This window comes from Chiloscyllium plagiosum, unplaced genomic scaffold (assembly GCF_037043375.1).
Source record: "Chiloscyllium plagiosum isolate Xiang-an unplaced genomic scaffold, Cpla_swu_hap1 HiC_scaffold_51, whole genome shotgun sequence".
NCBI lineage: Eukaryota > Metazoa > Chordata > Chondrichthyes > Orectolobiformes > Hemiscylliidae > Chiloscyllium > Chiloscyllium plagiosum.
The window spans coordinates 39,352,121-39,379,113 of record NW_028270189.1 but is presented as its reverse complement, the minus strand read 5'-3'; the positions used below and the strand labels follow the sequence as shown (position 1 = coordinate 39,379,113).

The 26,993-nt window shown below is 45.5% G+C and overlaps 8 non-coding genes across 8 annotated transcripts; all 8 read left to right on the top strand.

Annotated features, from left to right (window-relative positions):
- Positions 1-3,294: 3,294 nt before the first annotated feature.
- Positions 3,295-3,367, top strand: trnav-cac (transfer RNA valine (anticodon CAC)). Its single transcript has one exon. It is a non-coding gene; the product is annotated as a tRNA-Val (tRNA).
- A 3,294-nt stretch (positions 3,368-6,661) lies between these two features.
- trnav-cac (transfer RNA valine (anticodon CAC)) lies at positions 6,662-6,734 on the top strand. Its single transcript has one exon. It is a non-coding gene; the product is annotated as a tRNA-Val (tRNA).
- A 3,294-nt stretch (positions 6,735-10,028) lies between these two features.
- trnav-cac (transfer RNA valine (anticodon CAC)) lies at positions 10,029-10,101 on the top strand. The gene has a single exon. It is a non-coding gene; the product is annotated as a tRNA-Val (tRNA).
- A 3,294-nt stretch (positions 10,102-13,395) lies between these two features.
- On the top strand, positions 13,396-13,468 carry trnav-cac (transfer RNA valine (anticodon CAC)). Its single transcript has one exon. It is a non-coding gene; the product is annotated as a tRNA-Val (tRNA).
- A 3,294-nt stretch (positions 13,469-16,762) lies between these two features.
- trnav-cac (transfer RNA valine (anticodon CAC)) lies at positions 16,763-16,835 on the top strand. The gene has a single exon. It is a non-coding gene; the product is annotated as a tRNA-Val (tRNA).
- A 3,294-nt stretch (positions 16,836-20,129) lies between these two features.
- Positions 20,130-20,202, top strand: trnav-cac (transfer RNA valine (anticodon CAC)). Its single transcript has one exon. It is a non-coding gene; the product is annotated as a tRNA-Val (tRNA).
- A 3,294-nt stretch (positions 20,203-23,496) lies between these two features.
- Positions 23,497-23,569, top strand: trnav-cac (transfer RNA valine (anticodon CAC)). The gene has a single exon. It is a non-coding gene; the product is annotated as a tRNA-Val (tRNA).
- A 3,294-nt stretch (positions 23,570-26,863) lies between these two features.
- On the top strand, positions 26,864-26,936 carry trnav-cac (transfer RNA valine (anticodon CAC)). Its single transcript has one exon. It is a non-coding gene; the product is annotated as a tRNA-Val (tRNA).
- The last annotated feature ends 57 nt before the right edge of the window (positions 26,937-26,993 follow it).

The following is a 26,993-nucleotide window of genomic DNA, read 5'->3' as shown; positions in this document are numbered from 1 at the left end:
GCTTTGTTCTTCAACTGCTGCCTTTTCCATGGACAAGAACGGAGCTTCCTTGCTTGCTTTCCCATTTGCAAACCTGCCTTCGAATTTGCTGGAACAAATCTGTTCTCGTAGTGAAATGTAATGCAATTCCATTTCATGACTGTGCAGAGCATTGTCAAGTTTTTCTGCAACCTGGTTCTGATCATATGCCATTCTGTTTGAGAGTGTAGTTACCGCTTTCTGATCCTTCCACGAAAAGCAGTACCGCATTTGCATTCCTTGCGCACGCTGCTCGGTTCAAAGACAGGGAAGAAACTGATGCTCAGGTGTCACAGCGCACCACGAATTCCTGAACTTGTCTGCCTGTCAAATATACCCCAAGGTCGTCTCTGAAAGACCTCATTTGGAAGCTGTCTGTCCTTCTTCAACGTGCGAGAATTGGCACCAGAGGTCCTGAATCATGTTTTGGAGCAGTTCGCACGTCAGTGACTCATTCAATTAGCAACAGCAATGAAAGAAATTACACTCTCAGAGGAACCTCCGGACCTGTGCTTTCATAGCGTCGCTAGGATTAAGGTCCGCCCCGAGATCTAAGTCATGTTGGAACTGAAACAGAGGAATCGACAGAGAGGCTACAGAATGACATCGCATCCATTTGGTTTTCTTTAAAACACTGACGAGCAGGAAAATGTAAACGGGGAGGGCGAGTGGGGAAGTGAGGCAGTTGCAGCTCTGGTGAAATCCCTTCTTTGTGATTCACTCAGCAACCAGAGACGTGAAAGTGACTCAGGCGGGAGAGCTCTTCACATCGAGAACAAAAAACACTCAAGTGTAGTTAACACCTCTTCCGGAGTGGGGGTGGGGTGAGGTAATTACCTTTTGACTTCTGTTACTATGTTCAGAAACTGCATTTTAGATCGAAGTGAACAGAAAAATACATTTCTAAAAAGCACCATGGAATTTAGCAAAATTTATTGAGTCGCTTCTCGTCGATTCCCACACAGATTTCCAACTCAGTTGGTATCCATGTGGCTCATGTCCAGGAGTGAACATCTCTGCAGCAAATTGCACGGTTAAGGTAAAAGGCAAGGAAAGTGGCATCTCGAACTGGCTCCGAGGTCAGAGTATCCACACAATGTGATCTGTCGTTCTCGGATTGTAATGCTACCGCCGGTTTAAGGGTGGAGAACATTCTTTGGGACACTTATTCTGCAAAACAGACACAGTGACTGAAACTATGCTGCACGGTATGATGTAGAACACGGCCTGTTCAGCTTTGTGCATTTTCCCTGTCGTCCGGTGTGTTTCATGTTCCGTGTAAACGTGAAAGTCGCCCTGTTTCGAGCAATGGGTGAAATCATTGAGCAAAGCAAGAGTCGAAATTGCAGTAAGGTCAAGCAGATCATATTTACTTGACCAAATCATAAGCGAATATATATTCTCACGCCCTCACAGATACATTTGTAGCTGAAAAGGGTCTGAGAAGATAGACTCAGCTTACCATTGATTTTCGTCTGGATTGATGGGCTATCATTATCTGCTGCGAAAATGACATTGCAGCCGGGCACATCCCAGCAGCTGTGCGAGTCGGAGAGGGATCCCTTGGAACCCTTTTCATGTGACTTTGCATCTGTTGTTATGCAGCAGCACAATTGGAAATGCAATAAAATGGGAGCGCGCGGCCGGCTGGTCGTGTGGCCGAGCGGTCTAAGGCGCTGGATCCACGTTCCAGTCTCGGAAAGGTCGAGGGCTCGAATCCCACCACTGTCATTTCAGCTGATCAACTCCGACGCTGCAGCTCGGTAAAATGCGGTTTCCGTCCCCATTGTATATTAATGTTGAAAACGAAAGTAAAGTGGGTTTGCTTCCCAGGGAATTAACTGTGGTGTGGGATAGTGCCAAATATTTCAAAGTGTCTGTGCGGTCATGAGCATGTTCGCCTCCCGCGAGGAAAATCGCAAGCAGTTCTGCCGTTCCAGGCAAGTTGAGCTTTTACTGGAACCGAATGGAGACTGTTATTTCATCGGTGTTGTGATACAAAGTCCTACGGTCACTCTACTCGTCGTTATTTGGCTTTCTGGCTAATGGGAAAATCGTTCAAATGAATTGCGATGTGGTATGTTATTGAATTTCTCCCATTTCCTTCATTTCTGTCCTGGAGACATCGGAAGGGAAAGGTTACCTAATCGAGACTGTGATTGGTGAAATTCACTTTTTATGGCCAATTCTTATTATGTTCGTTCTTTCTCTCTTTTCAGCATTGTCTGGGAAGTGGTGGTGCATTAAGGCTGCAGTATGTTTGAAACAGGAGTTTGGAATTTCCCTGTTGTTAGTTGTGAGATTACTTTATGACTCATGCCCTCGGACTGTCTCACATTTAGTATTCATGCATCCCTGTGTCTAAAAATGCATTTGGTTTGCCAGTTTTGTTTGTTTTCCGTGTTAAATGCTTTCTGTTTTGCGATTCGCTCAATACATTTCGAGTTTAAAGGGTTTCTGAGGTAACTTCCAGCAGCAAAAATCCTCAACTGAGGATCTGGGCAAATTTCAAAGAGTATGGTCAGTCGGAGCAAAAGTGAGGAAGTCGTTCGTTTCTGCAGTGTTTCACAATACTACCTTTCCCGTGAGCAGTCGAACGGACTAAATGATTGTGCCACAGACTGCGACGGCAAACTCCGCTAAAAAGTGATCCTTTAAAGCCGGTGTAAGCAACACAATGTTATTGGGCACACCGCGTGGAAACAGATACTTCGGTGTATCTCGTCCATGCTCACCACATAGCCAAAATTAAACAAGTCCCGTTCCCCAGCATTTGGCCCCAATCCCTCTAAACCCATCCAATCCATAAACTCATCCGATTATCTTTGCAATTTTCTGAGTGTAATAGCCTCCTCCACTTCCTCTGGTAGCTCATTCCAAACACGCACAACTTTCTGCGTGGGAAATGTGCCTCAGATCCTTTGTCAATTTCAGTCCACTCACCTTAAACCTATGCTCTCGAGTTTACAACTCACACAAATTTGGGTAAAACACGTAAATACTCAGTTTACCACGCTTCCATAAGATCAAATCGCAGCCGTTACGCTGCAGGGAAAGTCGTCCCAGCCTATTCCACCTCGCCCTACGGATCCAAACATTGACGACATTCTTGTCTATATTTTGTCATCAATTTCACGTGTCTTTTTTTTTAATGTTTTCAAGATGTCAGTTACGCTGGACAACAACGAGCTCTGTGAAACAGAAAGGTGAAACGGAGAATGGCTTCAACTTTCAGTGCTGGATGCCACTGAGCCGCCGCGCGGGAACTAGTGGCTTGTTTCTGTAGTGTAGTGGTCATCACGTTCGCCTCACACGCGAAAGGTCCCCAGTTCGAAACTGGGCAGAAACTGCTTTGTTCTTCAACTGCTGCCTTTTCCATGGACAAGAACGGAGCTTCCTTGCTTGCTTTCCCATTTGCAAACCTGCCTTCGAATTTGCTGGAACAAATCTGTTCTCGTAGTGAAATGTAATGCAATTCCATTTCATGACTGTGCAGAGCATTGTCAAGTTTTTCTGCAACCTGGTTCTGATCATATGCCATTCTGTTTGAGAGTGTAGTTACCGCTTTCTGATCCTTCCACGAAAAGCAGTACCGCATTTGCATTCCTTGCGCACGCTGCTCGGTTCAAAGACAGGGAAGAAACTGATGCTCAGGTGTCACAGCGCACCACGAATTCCTGAACTTGTCTGCCTGTCAAATATACCCCAAGGTCGTCTCTGAAAGACCTCATTTGGAAGCTGTCTGTCCTTCTTCAACGTGCGAGAATTGGCACCAGAGGTCCTGAATCATGTTTTGGAGCAGTTCGCACGTCAGTGACTCATTCAATTAGCAACAGCAATGAAAGAAATTACACTCTCAGAGGAACCTCCGGACCTGTGCTTTCATAGCGTCGCTAGGATTAAGGTCCGCCCCGAGATCTAAGTCATGTTGGAACTGAAACAGAGGAATCGACAGAGAGGCTACAGAATGACATCGCATCCATTTGGTTTTCTTTAAAACACTGACGAGCAGGAAAATGTAAACGGGGAGGGCGAGTGGGGAAGTGAGGCAGTTGCAGCTCTGGTGAAATCCCTTCTTTGTGATTCACTCAGCAACCAGAGACGTGAAAGTGACTCAGGCGGGAGAGCTCTTCACATCGAGAACAAAAAACACTCAAGTGTAGTTAACACCTCTTCCGGAGTGGGGGTGGGGTGAGGTAATTACCTTTTGACTTCTGTTACTATGTTCAGAAACTGCATTTTAGATCGAAGTGAACAGAAAAATACATTTCTAAAAAGCACCATGGAATTTAGCAAAATTTATTGAGTCGCTTCTCGTCGATTCCCACACAGGTTTCCAACTCAGTTGGTATCCATGTGGCTCATGTCCAGGAGTGAACATCTCTGCAGCAAATTGCACGGTTAAGGTAAAAGGCAAGGAAAGTGGCATCTCGAACTGGCTCCGAGGTCAGAGTATCCACACAATGTGATCTGTCGTTCTCGGATTGTAATGCTACCGCCGGTTTAAGGGTGGAGAACATTCTTTGGGACACTTATTCTGCAAAACAGACACAGTGACTGAAACTATGCTGCACGGTATGATGTAGAACACGGCCTGTTCAGCTTTGTGCATTTTCCCTGTCGTCCGGTGTGTTTCATGTTCCGTGTAAACGTGAAAGTCGCCCTGTTTCGAGCAATGGGTGAAATCATTGAGCAAAGCAAGAGTCGAAATTGCAGTAAGGTCAAGCAGATCATATTTACTTGACCAAATCATAAGCGAATATATATTCCCACGCCCTCACAGATACATTTGTAGCTGAAAAGGGTCTGAGAAGATAGACTCAGCTTACCATTGATTTTCGTCTGGATTGATGGGCTATCATTATCTGCTGCGAAAATGACATTGCAGCCGGGCACATCCCAGCAGCTGTGCGAGTCGGAGAGGGATCCCTTGGAACCCTTTTCATGTGACTTTGCATCTGTTGTTATGCAGCAGCACAATTGGAAATGCAATAAAATGGGAGCGCGCGGCCGGCTGGTCGTGTGGCCGAGCGGTCTAAGGCGCTGGATCCACGTTCCAGTCTCGGAAAGGTCGAGGGCTCGAATCCCACCACTGTCATTTCAGCTGATCAACTCCGACGCTGCAGCTCGGTAAAATGCGGTTTCCGTCCCCATTGTATATTAATGTTGAAAACGAAAGTAAAGTGGGTTTGCTTCCCAGGGAATTAACTGTGGTGTGGGATAGTGCCAAATATTTCAAAGTGTCTGTGCGGTCATGAGCATGTTCGCCTCCCGCGAGGAAAATCGCAAGCAGTTCTGCCGTTCCAGGCAAGTTGAGCTTTTACTGGAACCGAATGGAGACTGTTATTTCATCGGTGTTGTGATACAAAGTCCTACGGTCACTCTACTCGTCGTTATTTGGCTTTCTGGCTAATGGGAAAATCGTTCAAATGAATTGCGATGTGGTATGTTATTGAATTTCTCCCATTTCCTTCATTTCTGTCCTGGAGACATCGGAAGGGAAAGGTTACCTAATCGAGACTGTGATTGGTGAAATTCACTTTTTATGGCCAATTCTTATTATGTTCGTTCTTTCTCTCTTTTCAGCATTGTCTGGGAAGTGGTGGTGCATTAAGGCTGCAGTATGTTTGAAACAGGAGTTTGGAATTTCCCTGTTGTTAGTTGTGAGATTACTTTATGACTCATGCCCTCGGACTGTCTCACATTTAGTATTCATGCATCCCTGTGTCTAAAAATGCATTTGGTTTGCCAGTTTTGTTTGTTTTCCGTGTTAAATGCTTTCTGTTTTGCGATTCGCTCAATACATTTCGAGTTTAAAGGGTTTCTGAGGTAACTTCCAGCAGCAAAAATCCTCAACTGAGGATCTGGGCAAATTTCAAAGAGTATGGTCAGTCGGAGCAAAAGTGAGGAAGTCGTTCGTTTCTGCAGTGTTTCACAATACTACCTTTCCCGTGAGCAGTCGAACGGACTAAATGATTGTGCCACAGACTGCGACGGCAAACTCCGCTAAAAAGTGATCCTTTAAAGCCGGTGTAAGCAACACAATGTTATTGGGCACACCGCGTGGAAACAGATACTTCGGTGTATCTCGTCCATGCTCACCACATAGCCAAAATTAAACAAGTCCCGTTCCCCAGCATTTGGCCCCAATCCCTCTAAACCCATCCAATCCATAAACTCATCCGATTATCTTTGCAATTTTCTGAGTGTAATAGCCTCCTCCACTTCCTCTGGTAGCTCATTCCAAACACGCACAACTTTCTGCGTGGGAAATGTGCCTCAGATCCTTTGTCAATTTCAGTCCACTCACCTTAAACCTATGCTCTCGAGTTTACAACTCACACAAATTTGGGTAAAACACGTAAATACTCAGTTTACCACGCTTCCATAAGATCAAATCGCAGCCGTTACGCTGCAGGGAAAGTCGTCCCAGCCTATTCCACCTCGCCCTACGGATCCAAACATTGACGACATTCTTGTCTATATTTTGTCATCAATTTCACGTGTCTTTTTTTTTAATGTTTTCAAGATGTCAGTTACGCTGGACAACAACGAGCTCTGTGAAACAGAAAGGTGAAACGGAGAATGGCTTCAACTTTCAGTGCTGGATGCCACTGAGCCGCCGCGCGGGAACTAGTGGCTTGTTTCTGTAGTGTAGTGGTCATCACGTTCGCCTCACACGCGAAAGGTCCCCAGTTCGAAACTGGGCAGAAACTGCTTTGTTCTTCAACTGCTGCCTTTTCCATGGACAAGAACGGAGCTTCCTTGCTTGCTTTCCCATTTGCAAACCTGCCTTCGAATTTGCTGGAACAAATCTGTTCTCGTAGTGAAATGTAATGCAATTCCATTTCATGACTGTGCAGAGCATTGTCAAGTTTTTCTGCAACCTGGTTCTGATCATATGCCATTCTGTTTGAGAGTGTAGTTACCGCTTTCTGATCCTTCCACGAAAAGCAGTACCGCATTTGCATTCCTTGCGCACGCTGCTCGGTTCAAAGACAGGGAAGAAACTGATGCTCAGGTGTCACAGCGCACCACGAATTCCTGAACTTGTCTGCCTGTCAAATATACCCCAAGGTCGTCTCTGAAAGACCTCATTTGGAAGCTGTCTGTCCTTCTTCAACGTGCGAGAATTGGCACCAGAGGTCCTGAATCATGTTTTGGAGCAGTTCGCACGTCAGTGACTCATTCAATTAGCAACAGCAATGAAAGAAATTACACTCTCAGAGGAACCTCCGGACCTGTGCTTTCATAGCGTCGCTAGGATTAAGGTCCGCCCCGAGATCTAAGTCATGTTGGAACTGAAACAGAGGAATCGACAGAGAGGCTACAGAATGACATCGCATCCATTTGGTTTTCTTTAAAACACTGACGAGCAGGAAAATGTAAACGGGGAGGGCGAGTGGGGAAGTGAGGCAGTTGCAGCTCTGGTGAAATCCCTTCTTTGTGATTCACTCAGCAACCAGAGACGTGAAAGTGACTCAGGCGGGAGAGCTCTTCACATCGAGAACAAAAAACACTCAAGTGTAGTTAACACCTCTTCCGGAGTGGGGGTGGGGTGAGGTAATTACCTTTTGACTTCTGTTACTATGTTCAGAAACTGCATTTTAGATCGAAGTGAACAGAAAAATACATTTCTAAAAAGCACCATGGAATTTAGCAAAATTTATTGAGTCGCTTCTCGTCGATTCCCACACAGGTTTCCAACTCAGTTGGTATCCATGTGGCTCATGTCCAGGAGTGAACATCTCTGCAGCAAATTGCACGGTTAAGGTAAAAGGCAAGGAAAGTGGCATCTCGAACTGGCTCCGAGGTCAGAGTATCCACACAATGTGATCTGTCGTTCTCGGATTGTAATGCTACCGCCGGTTTAAGGGTGGAGAACATTCTTTGGGACACTTATTCTGCAAAACAGACACAGTGACTGAAACTATGCTGCACGGTATGATGTAGAACACGGCCTGTTCAGCTTTGTGCATTTTCCCTGTCGTCCGGTGTGTTTCATGTTCCGTGTAAACGTGAAAGTCGCCCTGTTTCGAGCAATGGGTGAAATCATTGAGCAAAGCAAGAGTCGAAATTGCAGTAAGGTCAAGCAGATCATATTTACTTGACCAAATCATAAGCGAATATATATTCCCACGCCCTCACAGATACATTTGTAGCTGAAAAGGGTCTGAGAAGATAGACTCAGCTTACCATTGATTTTCGTCTGGATTGATGGGCTATCATTATCTGCTGCGAAAATGACATTGCAGCCGGGCACATCCCAGCAGCTGTGCGAGTCGGAGAGGGATCCCTTGGAACCCTTTTCATGTGACTTTGCATCTGTTGTTATGCAGCAGCACAATTGGAAATGCAATAAAATGGGAGCGCGCGGCCGGCTGGTCGTGTGGCCGAGCGGTCTAAGGCGCTGGATCCACGTTCCAGTCTCGGAAAGGTCGAGGGCTCGAATCCCACCACTGTCATTTCAGCTGATCAACTCCGACGCTGCAGCTCGGTAAAATGCGGTTTCCGTCCCCATTGTATATTAATGTTGAAAACGAAAGTAAAGTGGGTTTGCTTCCCAGGGAATTAACTGTGGTGTGGGATAGTGCCAAATATTTCAAAGTGTCTGTGCGGTCATGAGCATGTTCGCCTCCCGCGAGGAAAATCGCAAGCAGTTCTGCCGTTCCAGGCAAGTTGAGCTTTTACTGGAACCGAATGGAGACTGTTATTTCATCGGTGTTGTGATACAAAGTCCTACGGTCACTCTACTCGTCGTTATTTGGCTTTCTGGCTAATGGGAAAATCGTTCAAATGAATTGCGATGTGGTATGTTATTGAATTTCTCCCATTTCCTTCATTTCTGTCCTGGAGACATCGGAAGGGAAAGGTTACCTAATCGAGACTGTGATTGGTGAAATTCACTTTTTATGGCCAATTCTTATTATGTTCGTTCTTTCTCTCTTTTCAGCATTGTCTGGGAAGTGGTGGTGCATTAAGGCTGCAGTATGTTTGAAACAGGAGTTTGGAATTTCCCTGTTGTTAGTTGTGAGATTACTTTATGACTCATGCCCTCGGACTGTCTCACATTTAGTATTCATGCATCCCTGTGTCTAAAAATGCATTTGGTTTGCCAGTTTTGTTTGTTTTCCGTGTTAAATGCTTTCTGTTTTGCGATTCGCTCAATACATTTCGAGTTTAAAGGGTTTCTGAGGTAACTTCCAGCAGCAAAAATCCTCAACTGAGGATCTGGGCAAATTTCAAAGAGTATGGTCAGTCGGAGCAAAAGTGAGGAAGTCGTTCGTTTCTGCAGTGTTTCACAATACTACCTTTCCCGTGAGCAGTCGAACGGACTAAATGATTGTGCCACAGACTGCGACGGCAAACTCCGCTAAAAAGTGATCCTTTAAAGCCGGTGTAAGCAACACAATGTTATTGGGCACACCGCGTGGAAACAGATACTTCGGTGTATCTCGTCCATGCTCACCACATAGCCAAAATTAAACAAGTCCCGTTCCCCAGCATTTGGCCCCAATCCCTCTAAACCCATCCTATCCATAAACTCATCCGATTATCTTTGCAATTTTCTGAGTGTAATAGCCTCCTCCACTTCCTCTGGTAGCTCATTCCAAACACGCACAACTTTCTGCGTGGGAAATGTGCCTCAGATCCTTTGTCAATTTCAGTCCACTCACCTTAAACCTATGCTCTCGAGTTTACAACTCACACAAATTTGGGTAAAACACGTAAATACTCAGTTTACCACGCTTCCATAAGATCAAATCGCAGCCGTTACGCTGCAGGGAAAGTCGTCCCAGCCTATTCCACCTCGCCCTACGGATCCAAACATTGACGACATTCTTGTCTATATTTTGTCATCAATTTCACGTGTCTTTTTTTTTAATGTTTTCAAGATGTCAGTTACGCTGGACAACAACGAGCTCTGTGAAACAGAAAGGTGAAACGGAGAATGGCTTCAACTTTCAGTGCTGGATGCCACTGAGCCGCCGCGCGGGAACTAGTGGCTTGTTTCTGTAGTGTAGTGGTCATCACGTTCGCCTCACACGCGAAAGGTCCCCAGTTCGAAACTGGGCAGAAACTGCTTTGTTCTTCAACTGCTGCCTTTTCCATGGACAAGAACGGAGCTTCCTTGCTTGCTTTCCCATTTGCAAACCTGCCTTCGAATTTGCTGGAACAAATCTGTTCTCGTAGTGAAATGTAATGCAATTCCATTTCATGACTGTGCAGAGCATTGTCAAGTTTTTCTGCAACCTGGTTCTGATCATATGCCATTCTGTTTGAGAGTGTAGTTACCGCTTTCTGATCCTTCCACGAAAAGCAGTACCGCATTTGCATTCCTTGCGCACGCTGCTCGGTTCAAAGACAGGGAAGAAACTGATGCTCAGGTGTCACAGCGCACCACGAATTCCTGAACTTGTCTGCCTGTCAAATATACCCCAAGGTCGTCTCTGAAAGACCTCATTTGGAAGCTGTCTGTCCTTCTTCAACGTGCGAGAATTGGCACCAGAGGTCCTGAATCATGTTTTGGAGCAGTTCGCACGTCAGTGACTCATTCAATTAGCAACAGCAATGAAAGAAATTACACTCTCAGAGGAACCTCCGGACCTGTGCTTTCATAGCGTCGCTAGGATTAAGGTCCGCCCCGAGATCTAAGTCATGTTGGAACTGAAACAGAGGAATCGACAGAGAGGCTACAGAATGACATCGCATCCATTTGGTTTTCTTTAAAACACTGACGAGCAGGAAAATGTAAACGGGGAGGGCGAGTGGGGAAGTGAGGCAGTTGCAGCTCTGGTGAAATCCCTTCTTTGTGATTCACTCAGCAACCAGAGACGTGAAAGTGACTCAGGCGGGAGAGCTCTTCACATCGAGAATAAAAAACACTCAAGTGTAGTTAACACCTCTTCCGGAGTGGGGGTGGGGTGAGGTAATTACCTTTTGACTTCTGTTACTATGTTCAGAAACTGCATTTTAGATCGAAGTGAACAGAAAAATACATTTCTAAAAAGCACCATGGAATTTAGCAAAATTTATTGAGTCGCTTCTCGTCGATTCCCACACAGATTTCCAACTCAGTTGGTATCCATGTGGCTCATGTCCAGGAGTGAACATCTCTGCAGCAAATTGCACGGTTAAGGTAAAAGGCAAGGAAAGTGGCATCTCGAACTGGCTCCGAGGTCAGAGTATCCACACAATGTGATCTGTCGTTCTCGGATTGTAATGCTACCGCCGGTTTAAGGGTGGAGAACATTCTTTGGGACACTTATTCTGCAAAACAGACACAGTGACTGAAACTATGCTGCACGGTATGATGTAGAACACGGCCTGTTCAGCTTTGTGCATTTTCCCTGTCGTCCGGTGTGTTTCATGTTCCGTGTAAACGTGAAAGTCGCCCTGTTTCGAGCAATGGGTGAAATCATTGAGCAAAGCAAGAGTCGAAATTGCAGTAAGGTCAAGCAGATCATATTTACTTGACCAAATCATAAGCGAATATATATTCTCACGCCCTCACAGATACATTTGTAGCTGAAAAGGGTCTGAGAAGATAGACTCAGCTTACCATTGATTTTCGTCTGGATTGATGGGCTATCATTATCTGCTGCGAAAATGACATTGCAGCCGGGCACATCCCAGCAGCTGTGCGAGTCGGAGAGGGATCCCTTGGAACCCTTTTCATGTGACTTTGCATCTGTTGTTATGCAGCAGCACAATTGGAAATGCAATAAAATGGGAGCGCGCGGCCGGCTGGTCGTGTGGCCGAGCGGTCTAAGGCGCTGGATCCACGTTCCAGTCTCGGAAAGGTCGAGGGCTCGAATCCCACCACTGTCATTTCAGCTGATCAACTCCGACGCTGCAGCTCGGTAAAATGCGGTTTCCGTCCCCATTGTATATTAATGTTGAAAACGAAAGTAAAGTGGGTTTGCTTCCCAGGGAATTAACTGTGGTGTGGGATAGTGCCAAATATTTCAAAGTGTCTGTGCGGTCATGAGCATGTTCGCCTCCCGCGAGGAAAATCGCAAGCAGTTCTGCCGTTCCAGGCAAGTTGAGCTTTTACTGGAACCGAATGGAGACTGTTATTTCATCGGTGTTGTGATACAAAGTCCTACGGTCACTCTACTCGTCGTTATTTGGCTTTCTGGCTAATGGGAAAATCGTTCAAATGAATTGCGATGTGGTATGTTATTGAATTTCTCCCATTTCCTTCATTTCTGTCCTGGAGACATCGGAAGGGAAAGGTTACCTAATCGAGACTGTGATTGGTGAAATTCACTTTTTATGGCCAATTCTTATTATGTTCGTTCTTTCTCTCTTTTCAGCATTGTCTGGGAAGTGGTGGTGCATTAAGGCTGCAGTATGTTTGAAACAGGAGTTTGGAATTTCCCTGTTGTTAGTTGTGAGATTACTTTATGACTCATGCCCTCGGACTGTCTCACATTTAGTATTCATGCATCCCTGTGTCTAAAAATGCATTTGGTTTGCCAGTTTTGTTTGTTTTCCGTGTTAAATGCTTTCTGTTTTGCGATTCGCTCAATACATTTCGAGTTTAAAGGGTTTCTGAGGTAACTTCCAGCAGCAAAAATCCTCAACTGAGGATCTGGGCAAATTTCAAAGAGTATGGTCAGTCGGAGCAAAAGTGAGGAAGTCGTTCGTTTCTGCAGTGTTTCACAATACTACCTTTCCCGTGAGCAGTCGAACGGACTAAATGATTGTGCCACAGACTGCGACGGCAAACTCCGCTAAAAAGTGATCCTTTAAAGCCGGTGTAAGCAACACAATGTTATTGGGCACACCGCGTGGAAACAGATACTTCGGTGTATCTCGTCCATGCTCACCACATAGCCAAAATTAAACAAGTCCCGTTCCCCAGCATTTGGCCCCAATCCCTCTAAACCCATCCTATCCATAAACTCATCCGATTATCTTTGCAATTTTCTGAGTGTAATAGCCTCCTCCACTTCCTCTGGTAGCTCATTCCAAACACGCACAACTTTCTGCGTGGGAAATGTGCCTCAGATCCTTTGTCAATTTCAGTCCACTCACCTTAAACCTATGCTCTCGAGTTTACAACTCACACAAATTTGGGTAAAACACGTAAATACTCAGTTTACCACGCTTCCATAAGATCAAATCGCAGCCGTTACGCTGCAGGGAAAGTCGTCCCAGCCTATTCCACCTCGCCCTACGGATCCAAACATTGACGACATTCTTGTCTATATTTTGTCATCAATTTCACGTGTCTTTTTTTTTAATGTTTTCAAGATGTCAGTTACGCTGGACAACAACGAGCTCTGTGAAACAGAAAGGTGAAACGTAGAATGGCTTCAACTTTCAGTGCTGGATGCCACTGAGCCGCCGCGCGGGAACTAGTGGCTTGTTTCTGTAGTGTAGTGGTCATCACGTTCGCCTCACACGCGAAAGGTCCCCAGTTCGAAACTGGGCAGAAACTGCTTTGTTCTTCAACTGCTGCCTTTTCCATGGACAAGAACGGAGCTTCCTTGCTTGCTTTCCCATTTGCAAACCTGCCTTCGAATTTGCTGGAACAAATCTGTTCTCGTAGTGAAATGTAATGCAATTCCATTTCATGACTGTGCAGAGCATTGTCAAGTTTTTCTGCAACCTGGTTCTGATCATATGCCATTCTGTTTGAGAGTGTAGTTACCGCTTTCTGATCCTTCCACGAAAAGCAGTACCGCATTTGCATTCCTTGCGCACGCTGCTCGGTTCAAAGACAGGGAAGAAACTGATGCTCAGGTGTCACAGCGCACCACGAATTCCTGAACTTGTCTGCCTGTCAAATATACCCCAAGGTCGTCTCTGAAAGACCTCATTTGGAAGCTGTCTGTCCTTCTTCAACGTGCGAGAATTGGCACCAGAGGTCCTGAATCATGTTTTGGAGCAGTTCGCACGTCAGTGACTCATTCAATTAGCAACAGCAATGAAAGAAATTACACTCTCAGAGGAACCTCCGGACCTGTGCTTTCATAGCGTCGCTAGGATTAAGGTCCGCCCCGAGATCTAAGTCATGTTGGAACTGAAACAGAGGAATCGACAGAGAGGCTACAGAATGACATCGCATCCATTTGGTTTTCTTTAAAACACTGACGAGCAGGAAAATGTAAACGGGGAGGGCGAGTGGGGAAGTGAGGCAGTTGCAGCTCTGGTGAAATCCCTTCTTTGTGATTCACTCAGCAACCAGAGACGTGAAAGTGACTCAGGCGGGAGAGCTCTTCACATCGAGAACAAAAAACACTCAAGTGTAGTTAACACCTCTTCCGGAGTGGGGGTGGGGTGAGGTAATTACCTTTTGACTTCTGTTACTATGTTCAGAAACTGCATTTTAGATCGAAGTGAACAGAAAAATACATTTCTAAAAAGCACCATGGAATTTAGCAAAATTTATTGAGTCGCTTCTCGTCGATTCCCACACAGATTTCCAACTCAGTTGGTATCCATGTGGCTCATGTCCAGGAGTGAACATCTCTGCAGCAAATTGCACGGTTAAGGTAAAAGGCAAGGAAAGTGGCATCTCGAACTGGCTCCGAGGTCAGAGTATCCACACAATGTGATCTGTCGTTCTCGGATTGTAATGCTACCGCCGGTTTAAGGGTGGAGAACATTCTTTGGGACACTTATTCTGCAAAACAGACACAGTGACTGAAACTATGCTGCACGGTATGATGTAGAACACGGCCTGTTCAGCTTTGTGCATTTTCCCTGTCGTCCGGTGTGTTTCATGTTCCGTGTAAACGTGAAAGTCGCCCTGTTTCGAGCAATGGGTGAAATCATTGAGCAAAGCAAGAGTCGAAATTGCAGTAAGGTCAAGCAGATCATATTTACTTGACCAAATCATAAGCGAATATATATTCTCACGCCCTCACAGATACATTTGTAGCTGAAAAGGGTCTGAGAAGATAGACTCAGCTTACCATTGATTTTCGTCTGGATTGATGGGCTATCATTATCTGCTGCGAAAATGACATTGCAGCCGGGCACATCCCAGCAGCTGTGCGAGTCGGAGAGGGATCCCTTGGAACCCTTTTCATGTGACTTTGCATCTGTTGTTATGCAGCAGCACAATTGGAAATGCAATAAAATGGGAGCGCGCGGCCGGCTGGTCGTGTGGCCGAGCGGTCTAAGGCGCTGGATCCACGTTCCAGTCTCGGAAAGGTCGAGGGCTCGAATCCCACCACTGTCATTTCAGCTGATCAACTCCGACGCTGCAGCTCGGTAAAATGCGGTTTCCGTCCCCATTGTATATTAATGTTGAAAACGAAAGTAAAGTGGGTTTGCTTCCCAGGGAATTAACTGTGGTGTGGGATAGTGCCAAATATTTCAAAGTGTCTGTGCGGTCATGAGCATGTTCGCCTCCCGCGAGGAAAATCGCAAGCAGTTCTGCCGTTCCAGGCAAGTTGAGCTTTTACTGGAACCGAATGGAGACTGTTATTTCATCGGTGTTGTGATACAAAGTCCTACGGTCACTCTACTCGTCGTTATTTGGCTTTCTGGCTAATGGGAAAATCGTTCAAATGAATTGCGATGTGGTATGTTATTGAATTTCTCCCATTTCCTTCATTTCTGTCCTGGAGACATCGGAAGGGAAAGGTTACCTAATCGAGACTGTGATTGGTGAAATTCACTTTTTATGGCCAATTCTTATTATGTTCGTTCTTTCTCTCTTTTCAGCATTGTCTGGGAAGTGGTGGTGCATTAAGGCTGCAGTATGTTTGAAACAGGAGTTTGGAATTTCCCTGTTGTTAGTTGTGAGATTACTTTATGACTCATGCCCTCGGACTGTCTCACATTTAGTATTCATGCATCCCTGTGTCTAAAAATGCATTTGGTTTGCCAGTTTTGTTTGTTTTCCGTGTTAAATGCTTTCTGTTTTGCGATTCGCTCAATACATTTCGAGTTTAAAGGGTTTCTGAGGTAACTTCCAGCAGCAAAAATCCTCAACTGAGGATCTGGGCAAATTTCAAAGAGTATGGTCAGTCGGAGCAAAAGTGAGGAAGTCGTTCGTTTCTGCAGTGTTTCACAATACTACCTTTCCCGTGAGCAGTCGAACGGACTAAATGATTGTGCCACAGACTGCGACGGCAAACTCCGCTAAAAAGTGATCCTTTAAAGCCGGTGTAAGCAACACAATGTTATTGGGCACACCGCGTGGAAACAGATACTTCGGTGTATCTCGTCCATGCTCACCACATAGCCAAAATTAAACAAGTCCCGTTCCCCAGCATTTGGCCCCAATCCCTCTAAACCCATCCAATCCATAAACTCATCCGATTATCTTTGCAATTTTCTGAGTGTAATAGCCTCCTCCACTTCCTCTGGTAGCTCATTCCAAACACGCACAACTTTCTGCGTGGGAAATGTGCCTCAGATCCTTTGTCAATTTCAGTCCACTCACCTTAAACCTATGCTCTCGAGTTTACAACTCACACAAATTTGGGTAAAACACGTAAATACTCAGTTTACCACGCTTCCATAAGATCAAATCGCAGCCGTTACGCTGCAGGGAAAGTCGTCCCAGCCTATTCCACCTCGCCCTACGGATCCAAACATTGACGACATTCTTGTCTATATTTTGTCATCAATTTCACGTGTCTTTTTTTTTAATGTTTTCAAGATGTCAGTTACGCTGGACAACAACGAGCTCTGTGAAACAGAAAGGTGAAACGGAGAATGGCTTCAACTTTCAGTGCTGGATGCCACTGAGCCGCCGCGCGGGAACTAGTGGCTTGTTTCTGTAGTGTAGTGGTCATCACGTTCGCCTCACACGCGAAAGGTCCCCAGTTCGAAACTGGGCAGAAACTGCTTTGTTCTTCAACTGCTGCCTTTTCCATGGACAAGAACGGAGCTTCCTTGCTTGCTTTCCCATTTGCAAACCTGCCTTCGAATTTGCTGGAACAAATCTGTTCTCGTAGTGAAATGTAATGCAATTCCATTTCATGACTGTGCAGAGCATTGTCAAGTTTTTCTGCAACCTGGTTCTGATCATATGCCATTCTGTTTGAGAGTGTAGTTACCGCTTTCTGATCCTTCCACGAAAAGCAGTACCGCATTTGCATTCCTTGCGCACGCTGCTCGGTTCAAAGACAGGGAAGAAACTGATGCTCAGGTGTCACAGCGCACCACGAATTCCTGAACTTGTCTGCCTGTCAAATATACCCCAAGGTCGTCTCTGAAAGACCTCATTTGGAAGCTGTCTGTCCTTCTTCAACGTGCGAGAATTGGCACCAGAGGTCCTGAATCATGTTTTGGAGCAGTTCGCACGTCAGTGACTCATTCAATTAGCAACAGCAATGAAAGAAATTACACTCTCAGAGGAACCTCCGGACCTGTGCTTTCATAGCGTCGCTAGGATTAAGGTCCGCCCCGAGATCTAAGTCATGTTGGAACTGAAACAGAGGAATCGACAGAGAGGCTACAGAATGACATCGCATCCATTTGGTTTTCTTTAAAACACTGACGAGCAGGAAAATGTAAACGGGGAGGGCGAGTGGGGAAGTGAGGCAGTTGCAGCTCTGGTGAAATCCCTTCTTTGTGATTCACTCAGCAACCAGAGACGTGAAAGTGACTCAGGCGGGAGAGCTCTTCACATCGAGAACAAAAAACACTCAAGTGTAGTTAACACCTCTTCCGGAGTGGGGGTGGGGTGAGGTAATTACCTTTTGACTTCTGTTACTATGTTCAGAAACTGCATTTTAGATCGAAGTGAACAGAAAAATACATTTCTAAAAAGCACCATGGAATTTAGCAAAATTTATTGAGTCGCTTCTCGTCGATTCCCACACAGGTTTCCAACTCAGTTGGTATCCATGTGGCTCATGTCCAGGAGTGAACATCTCTGCAGCAAATTGCACGGTTAAGGTAAAAGGCAAGGAAAGTGGCATCTCGAACTGGCTCCGAGGTCAGAGTATCCACACAATGTGATCTGTCGTTCTCGGATTGTAATGCTACCGCCGGTTTAAGGGTGGAGAACATTCTTTGGGACACTTATTCTGCAAAACAGACACAGTGACTGAAACTATGCTGCACGGTATGATGTAGAACACGGCCTGTTCAGCTTTGTGCATTTTCCCTGTCGTCCGGTGTGTTTCATGTTCCGTGTAAACGTGAAAGTCGCCCTGTTTCGAGCAATGGGTGAAATCATTGAGCAAAGCAAGAGTCGAAATTGCAGTAAGGTCAAGCAGATCATATTTACTTGACCAAATCATAAGCGAATATATATTCCCACGCCCTCACAGATACATTTGTAGCTGAAAAGGGTCTGAGAAGATAGACTCAGCTTACCATTGATTTTCGTCTGGATTGATGGGCTATCATTATCTGCTGCGAAAATGACATTGCAGCCGGGCACATCCCAGCAGCTGTGCGAGTCGGAGAGGGATCCCTTGGAACCCTTTTCATGTGACTTTGCATCTGTTGTTATGCAGCAGCACAATTGGAAATGCAATAAAATGGGAGCGCGCGGCCGGCTGGTCGTGTGGCCGAGCGGTCTAAGGCGCTGGATCCACGTTCCAGTCTCGGAAAGGTCGAGGGCTCGAATCCCACCACTGTCATTTCAGCTGATCAACTCCGACGCTGCAGCTCGGTAAAATGCGGTTTCCGTCCCCATTGTATATTAATGTTGAAAACGAAAGTAAAGTGGGTTTGCTTCCCAGGGAATTAACTGTGGTGTGGGATAGTGCCAAATATTTCAAAGTGTCTGTGCGGTCATGAGCATGTTCGCCTCCCGCGAGGAAAATCGCAAGCAGTTCTGCCGTTCCAGGCAAGTTGAGCTTTTACTGGAACCGAATGGAGACTGTTATTTCATCGGTGTTGTGATACAAAGTCCTACGGTCACTCTACTCGTCGTTATTTGGCTTTCTGGCTAATGGGAAAATCGTTCAAATGAATTGCGATGTGGTATGTTATTGAATTTCTCCCATTTCCTTCATTTCTGTCCTGGAGACATCGGAAGGGAAAGGTTACCTAATCGAGACTGTGATTGGTGAAATTCACTTTTTATGGCCAATTCTTATTATGTTCGTTCTTTCTCTCTTTTCAGCATTGTCTGGGAAGTGGTGGTGCATTAAGGCTGCAGTATGTTTGAAACAGGAGTTTGGAATTTCCCTGTTGTTAGTTGTGAGATTACTTTATGACTCATGCCCTCGGACTGTCTCAGATTTAGTATTCATGCATCCCTGTGTCTAAAAATGCATTTGGTTTGCCAGTTTTGTTTGTTTTCCGTGTTAAATGCTTTCTGTTTTGCGATTCGCTCAATACATTTCGAGTTTAAAGGGTTTCTGAGGTAACTTCCAGCAGCAAAAATCCTCAACTGAGGATCTGGGCAAATTTCAAAGAGTATGGTCAGTCGGAGCAAAAGTGAGGAAGTCGTTCGTTTCTGCAGTGTTTCACAATACTACCTTTCCCGTGAGCAGTCGAACGGACTAAATGATTGTGCCACAGACTGCGACGGCAAACTCCGCTAAAAAGTGATCCTTTAAAGCCGGTGTAAGCAACACAATGTTATTGGGCACACCGCGTGGAAACAGATACTTCGGTGTATCTCGTCCATGCTCACCACATAGCCAAAATTAAACAAGTCCCGTTCCCCAGCATTTGGCCCCAATCCCTCTAAACCCATCCTATCCATAAACTCATCCGATTATCTTTGCAATTTTCTGAGTGTAATAGCCTCCTCCACTTCCTCTGGTAGCTCATTCCAAACACGCACAACTTTCTGCGTGGGAAATGTGCCTCAGATCCTTTGTCAATTTCAGTCCACTCACCTTAAACCTATGCTCTCGAGTTTACAACTCACACAAATTTGGGTAAAACACGTAAATACTCAGTTTACCACGCTTCCATAAGATCAAATCGCAGCCGTTACGCTGCAGGGAAAGTCGTCCCAGCCTATTCCACCTCGCCCTACGGATCCAAACATTGACGACATTCTTGTCTATATTTTGTCATCAATTTCACGTGTCTTTTTTTTTAATGTTTTCAAGATGTCAGTTACGCTGGACAACAACGAGCTCTGTGAAACAGAAAGGTGAAACGTAGAATGGCTTCAACTTTCAGTGCTGGATGCCACTGAGCCGCCGCGCGGGAACTAGTGGCTTGTTTCTGTAGTGTAGTGGTCATCACGTTCGCCTCACACGCGAAAGGTCCCCAGTTCGAAACTGGGCAGAAACTGCTTTGTTCTTCAACTGCTGCCTTTTCCATGGACAAGAACGGAGCTTCCTTGCTTGCTTTCCCATTTGCAAACCTGCCTTCGAATTTGCTGGAACAAATCTGTTCTCGTAGTGAAATGTAATGCAATTCCATTTCATGACTGTGCAGAGCATTGTCAAGTTTTTCTGCAACCTGGTTCTGATCATATGCCATTCTGTTTGAGAGTGTAGTTACCGCTTTCTGATCCTTCCACGAAAAGCAGTACCGCATTTGCATTCCTTGCGCACGCTGCTCGGTTCAAAGACAGGGAAGAAACTGATGCTCAGGTGTCACAGCGCACCACGAATTCCTGAACTTGTCTGCCTGTCAAATATACCCCAAGGTCGTCTCTGAAAGACCTCATTTGGAAGCTGTCTGTCCTTCTTCAACGTGCGAGAATTGGCACCAGAGGTCCTGAATCATGTTTTGGAGCAGTTCGCACGTCAGTGACTCATTCAATTAGCAACAGCAATGAAAGAAATTACACTCTCAGAGGAACCTCCGGACCTGTGCTTTCATAGCGTCGCTAGGATTAAGGTCCGCCCCGAGATCTAAGTCATGTTGGAACTGAAACAGAGGAATCGACAGAGAGGCTACAGAATGACATCGCATCCATTTGGTTTTCTTTAAAACACTGACGAGCAGGAAAATGTAAACGGGGAGGGCGAGTGGGGAAGTGAGGCAGTTGCAGCTCTGGTGAAATCCCTTCTTTGTGATTCACTCAGCAACCAGAGACGTGAAAGTGACTCAGGCGGGAGAGCTCTTCACATCGAGAACAAAAAACACTCAAGTGTAGTTAACACCTCTTCCGGAGTGGGGGTGGGGTGAGGTAATTACCTTTTGACTTCTGTTACTATGTTCAGAAACTGCATTTTAGATCGAAGTGAACAGAAAAATACATTTCTAAAAAGCACCATGGAATTTAGCAAAATTTATTGAGTCGCTTCTCGTCGATTCCCACACAGGTTTCCAACTCAGTTGGTATCCATGTGGCTCATGTCCAGGAGTGAACATCTCTGCAGCAAATTGCACGGTTAAGGTAAAAGGCAAGGAAAGTGGCATCTCGAACTGGCTCCGAGGTCAGAGTATCCACACAATGTGATCTGTCGTTCTCGGATTGTAATGCTACCGCCGGTTTAAGGGTGGAGAACATTCTTTGGGACACTTATTCTGCAAAACAGACACAGTGACTGAAACTATGCTGCACGGTATGATGTAGAACACGGCCTGTTCAGCTTTGTGCATTTTCCCTGTCGTCCGGTGTGTTTCATGTTCCGTGTAAACGTGAAAGTCGCCCTGTTTCGAGCAATGGGTGAAATCATTGAGCAAAGCAAGAGTCGAAATTGCAGTAAGGTCAAGCAGATCATATTTACTTGACCAAATCATAAGCGAATATATATTCTCACGCCCTCACAGATACATTTGTAGCTGAAAAGGGTCTGAGAAGATAGACTCAGCTTACCATTGATTTTCGTCTGGATTGATGGGCTATCATTATCTGCTGCGAAAATGACATTGCAGCCGGGCACATCCCAGCAGCTGTGCGAGTCGGAGAGGGATCCCTTGGAACCCTTTTCATGTGACTTTGCATCTGTTGTTATGCAGCAGCACAATTGGAAATGCAATAAAATGGGAGCGCGCGGCCGGCTGGTCGTGTGGCCGAGCGGTCTAAGGCGCTGGATCCACGTTCCAGTCTCGGAAAGGTCGAGGGCTCGAATCCCACCACTGTCATTTCAGCTGATCAACTCCGACGCTGCAGCTCGGTAAAATGCGGTTTCCGTCCCCATTGTATATTAATGTTGAAAACGAAAGTAAAGTGGGTTTGCTTCCCAGGGAATTAACTGTGGTGTGGGATAGTGCCAAATATTTCAAAGTGTCTGTGCGGTCATGAGCATGTTCGCCTCCCGCGAGGAAAATCGCAAGCAGTTCTGCCGTTCCAGGCAAGTTGAGCTTTTACTGGAACCGAATGGAGACTGTTATTTCATCGGTGTTGTGATACAAAGTCCTACGGTCACTCTACTCGTCGTTATTTGGCTTTCTGGCTAATGGGAAAATCGTTCAAATGAATTGCGATGTGGTATGTTATTGAATTTCTCCCATTTCCTTCATTTCTGTCCTGGAGACATCGGAAGGGAAAGGTTACCTAATCGAGACTGTGATTGGTGAAATTCACTTTTTATGGCCAATTCTTATTATGTTCGTTCTTTCTCTCTTTTCAGCATTGTCTGGGAAGTGGTGGTGCATTAAGGCTGCAGTATGTTTGAAACAGGAGTTTGGAATTTCCCTGTTGTTAGTTGTGAGATTACTTTATGACTCATGCCCTCGGACTGTCTCACATTTAGTATTCATGCATCCCTGTGTCTAAAAATGCATTTGGTTTGCCAGTTTTGTTTGTTTTCCGTGTTAAATGCTTTCTGTTTTGCGATTCGCTCAATACATTTCGAGTTTAAAGGGTTTCTGAGGTAACTTCCAGCAGCAAAAATCCTCAACTGAGGATCTGGGCAAATTTCAAAGAGTATGGTCAGTCGGAGCAAAAGTGAGGAAGTCGTTCGTTTCTGCAGTGTTTCACAATACTACCTTTCCCGTGAGCAGTCGAACGGACTAAATGATTGTGCCACAGACTGCGACGGCAAACTCCGCTAAAAAGTGATCCTTTAAAGCCGGTGTAAGCAACACAATGTTATTGGGCACACCGCGTGGAAACAGATACTTCGGTGTATCTCGTCCATGCTCACCACATAGCCAAAATTAAACAAGTCCCGTTCCCCAGCATTTGGCCCCAATCCCTCTAAACCCATCCTATCCATAAACTCATCCGATTATCTTTGCAATTTTCTGAGTGTAATAGCCTCCTCCACTTCCTCTGGTAGCTCATTCCAAACACGCACAACTTTCTGCGTGGGAAATGTGCCTCAGATCCTTTGTCAATTTCAGTCCACTCACCTTAAACCTATGCTCTCGAGTTTACAACTCACACAAATTTGGGTAAAACACGTAAATACTCAGTTTACCACGCTTCCATAAGATCAAATCGCAGCCGTTACGCTGCAGGGAAAGTCGTCCCAGCCTATTCCACCTCGCCCTACGGATCCAAACATTGACGACATTCTTGTCTATATTTTGTCATCAATTTCACGTGTCTTTTTTTTTAATGTTTTCAAGATGTCAGTTACGCTGGACAACAACGAGCTCTGTGAAACAGAAAGGTGAAACGTAGAATGGCTTCAACTTTCAGTGCTGGATGCCACTGAGCCGCCGCGCGGGAACTAGTGGCTTGTTTCTGTAGTGTAGTGGTCATCACGTTCGCCTCACACGCGAAAGGTCCCCAGTTCGAAACTGGGCAGAAACTGCTTTGTTCTTCAACTGCTGCCTTTTCCATGGACAAGAACGGAGCTTCCTTGCTTGCTTTCCCATTTGCAAACCTGCCTTCGAATTTGCTGGAACAAATCTGTTCTCGTAGTGAAATGTAATGCAATTCCATTTCATGACTGTGCAGAGCATTGTCAAGTTTTTCTGCAACCTGGTTCTGATCATATGCCATTCTGTTTGAGAGTGTAGTTACCGCTTTCTGATCCTTCCACGAAAAGCAGTACCGCATTTGCATTCCTTGCGCACGCTGCTCGGTTCAAAGACAGGGAAGAAACTGATGCTCAGGTGTCACAGCGCACCACGAATTCCTGAACTTGTCTGCCTGTCAAATATACCCCAAGGTCGTCTCTGAAAGACCTCATTTGGAAGCTGTCTGTCCTTCTTCAACGTGCGAGAATTGGCACCAGAGGTCCTGAATCATGTTTTGGAGCAGTTCGCACGTCAGTGACTCATTCAATTAGCAACAGCAATGAAAGAAATTACACTCTCAGAGGAACCTCCGGACCTGTGCTTTCATAGCGTCGCTAGGATTAAGGTCCGCCCCGAGATCTAAGTCATGTTGGAACTGAAACAGAGGAATCGACAGAGAGGCTACAGAATGACATCGCATCCATTTGGTTTTCTTTAAAACACTGACGAGCAGGAAAATGTAAACGGGGAGGGCGAGTGGGGAAGTGAGGCAGTTGCAGCTCTGGTGAAATCCCTTCTTTGTGATTCACTCAGCAACCAGAGACGTGAAAGTGACTCAGGCGGGAGAGCTCTTCACATCGAGAACAAAAAACACTCAAGTGTAGTTAACACCTCTTCCGGAGTGGGGGTGGGGTGAGGTAATTACCTTTTGACTTCTGTTACTATGTTCAGAAACTGCATTTTAGATCGAAGTGAACAGAAAAATACATTTCTAAAAAGCACCATGGAATTTAGCAAAATTTATTGAGTCGCTTCTCGTCGATTCCCACACAGATTTCCAACTCAGTTGGTATCCATGTGGCTCATGTCCAGGAGTGAACATCTCTGCAGCAAATTGCACGGTTAAGGTAAAAGGCAAGGAAAGTGGCATCTCGAACTGGCTCCGAGGTCAGAGTATCCACACAATGTGATCTGTCGTTCTCGGATTGTAATGCTACCGCCGGTTTAAGGGTGGAGAACATTCTTTGGGACACTTATTCTGCAAAACAGACACAGTGACTGAAACTATGCTGCACGGTATGATGTAGAACACGGCCTGTTCAGCTTTGTGCATTTTCCCTGTCGTCCGGTGTGTTTCATGTTCCGTGTAAACGTGAAAGTCGCCCTGTTTCGAGCAATGGGTGAAATCATTGAGCAAAGCAAGAGTCGAAATTGCAGTAAGGTCAAGCAGATCATATTTACTTGACCAAATCATAAGCGAATATATATTCTCACGCCCTCACAGATACATTTGTAGCTGAAAAGGGTCTGAGAAGATAGACTCAGCTTACCATTGATTTTCGTCTGGATTGATGGGCTATCATTATCTGCTGCGAAAATGACATTGCAGCCGGGCACATCCCAGCAGCTGTGCGAGTCGGAGAGGGATCCCTTGGAACCCTTTTCATGTGACTTTGCATCTGTTGTTATGCAGCAGCACAATTGGAAATGCAATAAAATGGGAGCGCGCGGCCGGCTGGTCGTGTGGCCGAGCGGTCTAAGGCGCTGGATCCACGTTCCAGTCTCGGAAAGGTCGAGGGCTCGAATCCCACCACTGTCATTTCAGCTGATCAACTCCGACGCTGCAGCTCGGTAAAATGCGGTTTCCGTCCCCATTGTATATTAATGTTGAAAACGAAAGTAAAGTGGGTTTGCTTCCCAGGGAATTAACTGTGGTGTGGGATAGTGCCAAATATTTCAAAGTGTCTGTGCGGTCATGAGCATGTTCGCCTCCCGCGAGGAAAATCGCAAGCAGTTCTGCCGTTCCAGGCAAGTTGAGCTTTTACTGGAACCGAATGGAGACTGTTATTTCATCGGTGTTGTGATACAAAGTCCTACGGTCACTCTACTCGTCGTTATTTGGCTTTTTGGCTAATGGGAAAATCGTTCAAATGAATTGCGATGTGGTATGTTATTGAATTTCTCCCATTTCCTTCATTTCTGTCCTGGAGACATCGGAAGGGAAAGGTTACCTAATCGAGACTGTGATTGGTGAAATTCACTTTTTATGGCCAATTCTTATTATGTTCGTTCTTTCTCTCTTTTCAGCATTGTCTGGGAAGTGGTGGTGCATTAAGGCTGCAGTATGTTTGAAACAGGAGTTTGGAATTTCCCTGTTGTTAGTTGTGAGATTACTTTATGACTCATGCCCTCGGACTGTCTCACATTTAGTATTCATGCATCCCTGTGTCTAAAAATGCATTTGGTTTGCCAGTTTTGTTTGTTTTCCGTGTTAAATGCTTTCTGTTTTGCGATTCGCTCAATACATTTCGAGTTTAAAGGGTTTCTGAGGTAACTTCCAGCAGCAAAAATCCTCAACTGAGGATCTGGGCAAATTTCAAAGAGTATGGTCAGTCGGAGCAAAAGTGAGGAAGTCGTTCGTTTCTGCAGTGTTTCACAATACTACCTTTCCCGTGAGCAGTCGAACGGACTAAATGATTGTGCCACAGACTGCGACGGCAAACTCCGCTAAAAAGTGATCCTTTAAAGCCGGTGTAAGCAACACAATGTTATTGGGCACACCGCGTGGAAACAGATACTTCGGTGTATCTCGTCCATGCTCACCACATAGCCAAAATTAAACAAGTCCCGTTCCCCAGCATTTGGCCCCAATCCCTCTAAACCCATCCTATCCATAAACTCATCCGATTATCTTTGCAATTTTCTGAGTGTAATAGCCTCCTCCACTTCCTCTGGTAGCTCATTCCAAACACGCACAACTTTCTGCGTGGGAAATGTGCCTCAGATCCTTTGTCAATTTCAGTCCACTCACCTTAAACCTATGCTCTCGAGTTTACAACTCACACAAATTTGGGTAAAACACGTAAATACTCAGTTTACCACGCTTCCATAAGATCAAATCGCAGCCGTTACGCTGCAGGGAAAGTCGTCCCAGCCTATTCCACCTCGCCCTACGGATCCAAACATTGACGACATTCTTGTCTATATTTTGTCATCAATTTCACGTGTCTTTTTTTTTAATGTTTTCAAGATGTCAGTTACGCTGGACAACAACGAGCTCTGTGAAACAGAAAGGTGAAACGTAGAATGGCTTCAACTTTCAGTGCTGGATGCCACTGAGCCGCCGCGCGGGAACTAGTGGCTTGTTTCTGTAGTGTAGTGGTCATCACGTTCGCCTCACACGCGAAAGGTCCCCAGTTCGAAACTGGGCAGAAACTGCTTTGTTCTTCAACTGCTGCCTTTTCCATGGACAAGAACGGAGCTTCCTTGCTTGC